General features: G+C 36.3%; 1 pseudogene; it reads right to left on the bottom strand.

The window, feature by feature from the left end:
- Window positions 1-268: 268 nt before the first annotated feature.
- Window positions 269-5,347, bottom strand: LOC122738611 (annotated as a pseudogene).
- Window positions 5,348-6,525: the final 1,178 nt, after the last annotated feature.

Raw genomic sequence — 6,525 nt, 5'->3', positions numbered from 1 at the left:
TGCTTAAAATCTAGTTAACTGGAAGTAGGCTAATCATCAGCCAATCACTCTCACTTAATTCAATCAGTTTAGATTAATCTCCAGGTGGGTCATTGAGTATCTGCTAAATCCTATTATTTTATCTCAAGGTTTATTTATTTTATAAAACATTTACTCACCATACCTCCTTTAAAATAGATAGTACAATGATCAGAACTACAAAACACTTTTGTTTTTACTTTGGAAGGTTTTTATTTGGCCAGAGAAAATGTGGTTAACAGGCCAACCTTCACTCATTACACAGTTTGGCAGCCAATCTCTTGTCTCTCTCTCTCTTTGGCAATGGTGAGGCAGATGCCCTTGCCTATGGGAAGAGAAATGCAAGGCTTGTTACCTTTGCCAATCACAAAAATGTTGGAAATCCTGAAAGCAAAGCTGTTGCCACTGGCATCCTTCACATGAACCACATCAAAGGAGCCTGGATGTTTTTCCCTGTTGGTGATCATGCCAATGTACCTAAGTTAGCTCCGCCAGTCACCATGCACATATTCCCAGTATTGAACTTGATGAAATCTGTGATCTTGCCCATCTCCAGATCAATCTGGATGGTATCAGTCACTTTGATGAGTGGATCTGGATAGTGGATGGTTCATGCATCATGGGTCACCAGATGGGGAATGGCTTTGGTGCCCACAAATGTCTTTCTCACTTTGCACAATTTATACTTTGTCTCCTCATCTGTGATGCAATAAACTGCAAAGCAGCCCTTGGTGTCATAAACCAGACAGAAATGCCCAACAGTCTTCTCAATGCTGATGACATCCATGAAGCCAAAAGGGTAGGTCATGTCTGTGCGGACTTTGCCATCAATCTAAATAAACTGCTGCAGGCAGATCTTCTTAACCTCAACCCCTGTCAGGGCATACTTGAGATGGTTGGGGAGGAAGATGATGAGTGGGAGGCATTTTTTCAGCTTGTGGGGGCTTATGTTTGATCTGGGAGCAACCATGCTGGTCAGCTTGTCCAGCATCCAGTGCTTGGGGGTGGCAATGTGCTTCAGGTGTTTCTTGGGTCCACGAACCACAGCTGCAATGAGCCAGGAAAAGTACAAAACACTTTTCACAAAAATAAAGTCAGATCTAAACAATTGGAAAAATATTAATTGTTCATGGATAGGCAGAGCCAATCTAATAAAAATGGTAATTCTACCTAAGTTAATTTATTTATTTAGTGCTATGGCAATCAAACTATCAAAAAATGTTTTGCAGAGCTAAAAAAAATATAATATCAAAATTCATCTGGAAAAACAAAAGTTCAAGGATACCATGGGAATCAACGAAAAAATATGAAAGAAGGTGGTCTAGCAGTACCAGATATCAAACTGTATTATAAAGCAGTTATTAAAAAAATCTGTTACTGTTTAAGAAAGAGAGATGTAGATCATTGGAATAGAATAGATAGAAATTACACTATAGTAAGTGACTATAGTAGTGTAATATATGATAAACACAAAGATCCAAGATTTTGGAACTAAAACTCATTTTTTGAGGAAAAACTGCTGGGAAAGCTGGTAAAAAATATAGCAGAAAGTAGGTATAGACCAACATCTCACACCATATACTAAAACAAGGTCAAAATGGGCACATGATTTACACATAAAGGATGATACCATAAGCAAATTAAGGAAGTATGGAATTGTTTATCTAACAGATTTATGGGAAGGTGAATAACTTAGGACCAAGGAAGATACAGAGAATAAAATTAAATGTAAAATAGGTCATTTTGATTATATAAAATTAGAAAAAAGCTTTTTCACAAACAAACCTAATGTAACCAAGATTACAAGGGAAACAGAAAATGGGGAAAGAATTTTTTAAACAAATATCTCTGATAAAGGCCTTATTTCTCATACATGTGTTGAAGTGAGACAAATTTATAAAAATATGTCATTCCCCAATTGATAAATGGTCAAAGATATGAACAGGCAGTTTTCAGACAAAGAAATCAAAGCTATCTAAAATTATATGAAAAATGCTCTAGATCATTATTGATCAGAGAAATGCAAATTAAAACAACTCTGAGGTATCACCTCAGCCCATGAGAGTGATAAATATAACAAAAATTGAAAATATTGGATGTTGGAGGGGATGTGGGAAATTTGTTACACTAATCCACTGTTGGTGGAGTTGTGAAAAGATCCAACCCTTCTGGAGAGCAATTTGGAACTATGCCCAAAGGGATATGGAACTGTGCATACCCTTTGATCCAGCAATGCCACTTCTAGGTTTATATCCCAAAGAAATTCCCCAAAATAGAAAAAGACCTATTTGAACAAAAATATTTATAGCAGCTCTTTTTGTGGTGGCTAAGAATTGGAAATCAAAGGAATGTCCTTCAATTGGGGAATGGCTAAAGAAACTGTGGTATATGATGATGATTATTGATATGATGATGATTATTGTGCTATAAGAAATGAAAAGCATGATGACTTCAGAAAGACCTGGAAAGACATGTATGAAAAGATGTATTGTGAAGTGAGCAGAACCAAAAGAACATTGTACACAGAAACAGCAATATTGTTTGATAAAGAACTGTGAATGACTTGACTATTTTCAATAATACAATGATCCAAGATAATTCCAAAGGATTATTGATGAAAAATACTATCAGCCTCCAAAGAATTGATATTAATTGAACAGACTGAAGCATACTATTTTTTACTTTCTTTCACTTTTTTTCTTTTAATCAAGTTTTCTTGTACAAAATGACAAATATGGTAATGTTTTACATAAAGGTACACATATAACCCATATGATTGTTTGCTGCCTCAGGGAGGGGGGGAGGGAAGGAGGGATAAAAAATTGGAATCCAAAACTATAAATAAAAATGTTTATTATTAAAAATAAAATAGTACAAATATTAGTTATTGAGTTATTAATTTAATTTTGATCTGGATCAATTATTTAATTAATGTGGATAAGTCCTAGAGTGGAAATGCCCTCCCCTAATTCAGATGAAGAAAATTTCTGTATTTTATATTTTTAAGGAATTGCTTGGTGACATTAAGAGGTTAAATGGTTTGCCTGAATTCATAAGATCAGTATATGTCACAAGATTGTGGCTAAATGGATTGGGAAATTCCTTGGAATCAGGAAATCTCCTCACTTTAATTATTATACAGTAGACTTAGATAGGTTATATGACTCCTCCAAAGTTACAAGTGATACAATCAGGACTAATAAACAGATTGGTTTCTTGTTCAATCCATGGCTTTTTTTCCCTGTTCCTATAGTAACCTGAATTAAAAATGTATGTTGGGAAGTAATGGAAGATAAATGTGGATAGATAGATTAAGGTCTAGACTTTGGATTTTTGCTTTGATGGTTCCTTTTCACAATTTTCTTATTGATTATGTTGTATTGGAACCCATGGATTCTTTTGGGGGGCTCGATCTTGGGTAGAATTGACCACATTCCTAAAAATAAGAAAACTAGAATGAGAAATGTAGTCACGTTGTTTGGCTTGTAAGCATGTGGAGTACTTGCCCATCAATTAGTCAAACCACGTAGGTGCTTTCTGTCTTGCTTTTACAAGCATTATATTCATTAAAAGAAAAATAACAGCAGGGGCAGCCTCCTGAAATGAATCGATTTAATATACATGTCACTAAATCATGGCTGTTGTTGATGGCTAATATGGTGTGCTTCACTTTATTTGAGTTGTGCCTCTTGGAAACAATTGAAAAAGTGTGACTTAAATGGAGTCACTATAAATGAGTCTGAACAGGGCTGTCTTAAATATGTCATGTGAAAATCAAGCTATTTGTGTCAGAGAACAGATGACAAACACTAGTAACACAGGGAAGTGATGAATTTTAAATGGGAGGTTGCTGCAACTTTAAGACATTGACATCATTTCTCTGTCTTTTTTATTGCTGCTATTCATATTTGTTCTTTTGAAGTAAGAATACCTTTCTGTTAAGAATAACATCATTTTCATAATAATATAGATGACATGATTTTTGAAATGCTGTGTATATATATTTCAGTTAACAACATGACAAAGTGCTCTCATGGTAAATGCTCTTTAATATTTTTATTTACAATGTCTTTAAAGTGAGATACATTTTTTCCAGCAATCATATCAGAACTTGGATATCCAAGTGAATAAATGAGATAATATCTCCTTGTAGGCCCACTGGAAGGCTATATTCTTAATTCAACTTCTCTCATTCCTCAAAACAGTTTTGGATGTATGATTACCACTGTGCATTGTATATAGTAGGGGCTCAATAAAAAAAATTAGCCATAAAAGAAAACAACACTCATTACATAATAGTCAAATTTCACTTTTTCACTATATAGCATTTATCAGTTTTGTAAACCATTTTATTCATCATAGTTGGCTCTGAATTCATGATAAATTCACAAGTAATGTATCCATGTGCTCAAGTTGAAGAGAGGTAACTGCTACTTGAAGTCCATGGCTATCCCCTCAAGCTACAAGGAGCAGTGAGGATAATCTGATTCAGATAATTTGTAGGATAAATTTAGTTAGTAAAGTTACTTCTAGGAGTGTGCTATGAAATGAATGTGGAAAAGAGCAAGAGAGGATGAAGTATAGATGGAGAATCATCAAATAGGGAGAAACACCAATTAGAAACAGAAGGAGTGACAATCATATTTTATAAGTGGATGGCCAAGTGGTCTGGTCCATAACCCCAATAGTTTGAGTATGTCAGGAATAATAATCCTTTGATTTGTGGGTGACTTGAGGTGAGGATATCTGATGTTTGCTTTGGTTGGTAAGTGAACTATAATTTAGTGAGTGTAGACAATGTGGTAAAGTACTTGGTAGAGATAGATCTATATCATTCATTTTGCTAATGAAATTGAGTAAGCTCTACTCTGAGTGCTTCTTTATGAACTGATTCTAATATCTGTGTCCAGTATTGATAATGTCTAACAGATGCTATGTTGGAATGACACTATTTTCAGATTCTAAAAGAAAAACATAGAAGGAGGACACATTTAGCAAACAGGGTTAGTGTAAATGAACTACATACTAGAATACTAGAGAGTAAATGTGAATGAATAAATTACAATTATTTTGGGGTATTTTGAAAGTAAAATCCAACATCCCATGACAAAAGACATGAACATGAATATACCATACACTCTGAAAGCAATTATTTTTTTCCCAAAAATTTTGTTTGCTGTGGTCATTCGCTCTGATTAGGCTGCACCCCTCCCCAACCTGGGCCTCCACCACCCAAGATTTCTTTCTGGCTCCCCACTGGTGTAGGACAACTAAATTCCTTCTCAGCTCCCACAGAAACTCCTGTATTCCCCCCACACTCTTCAGCCATTCAGCCCTCTCAACAGACTATGAGCTTAGTTCCAGAAGACACCAGCACTGCAGCTGATTCAGAGGCTTGTGGTTAAGTTTCTCTGGCACAGCCTGCCTGGGGATAGATATGTGTCAGCATAATTGTGGGGCTGGACTCTGTGTAATTTAAGATTCTAAATGTGGGTTCTAATCTGTTCCCCCAGTTTTGGGGGAAACTGACTAAAATCACTGATAAAACAAGTTTAGGTTTTTAAGGGTTTATTGAAAGATAGAAAGAGAAAGATTGAGAACAGAATTCCAACAGTATGGCATTCCTATCTTTCCTCAAATTTCCTGTGAAGTCCTCTGCCACCACCACCACAATCAAGTCAGGAACCCAAAAGAGACAGACCTCTCCATGCAGGCCCTCCTTCTTCCTTCTTGTCCCCTCCCTGAAAATGGGAGGCTCTTCAAGTTGATTGGCTGGTAGCCTTTGTGGACAGTACCCATGTGCAAATGTTACTTCCTGACACCAAGGAAAAGCCGCATGGCCTTGCCCTCTGAGGCATTCTCCTCATGGTGGAGCTTTCCTATAGTAAGTCTGCAGTAGGTGGCATCATTCCATTCATTACAACTCCATTTCCAGTCCAGCACGGCAGCCCTGTACTGCCAAACCTCTAAGCCACCTTTGGCTGGAATATAATCTCAGCATTTCTTTTTGTGGATTCTGCTGCTCCAGGGATTGTGTTGACAGTGTTTGGAGTTTTTTGGAGTAATTGTCTGACAGCAGTTCTAAATAAGAAAGTTCAGAAATGTCATAAACCTCATTGGAAGACATGTACAGTTTCTCATAGAGCTTTTTTGAATGGGGACAATTGTATTTTTTTGAGGGGGAATTTGCAGGTCAATGGGAGTTAACTGACAAACCCAGGGTCACACAGTGTCAAGTGTCTGAAGCTGGATAGCTGCCTGCAATGGGGAAAATTTTAATTGGAGGTTTAAGTTCCACATGTTTATCATATTTCTGTATAGACATAAATTCCAGGTACTACTTGGAACACAACCTTGGTATAGGTCTTTCTGGGAACATTCAACTAATTTGATGAACATATGTTTGCATAAAAGGCTATTTTATGTAAAACTCATGCAAGGAATATGTTCACATGGTGGTCAGAAGAAGCGTTACAAGGACAGTCTCAAGGTCTTTATTTGATCAGA

The sequence above is a fragment of the Dromiciops gliroides genome, chromosome 2, assembly GCF_019393635.1.
Source record: "Dromiciops gliroides isolate mDroGli1 chromosome 2, mDroGli1.pri, whole genome shotgun sequence".
NCBI classification, from domain to species: domain Eukaryota; kingdom Metazoa; phylum Chordata; class Mammalia; order Microbiotheria; family Microbiotheriidae; genus Dromiciops; species Dromiciops gliroides.
Note: the sequence above shows the minus strand (reverse complement) of the source record. Positions and strands in the feature narration are given on the sequence as shown.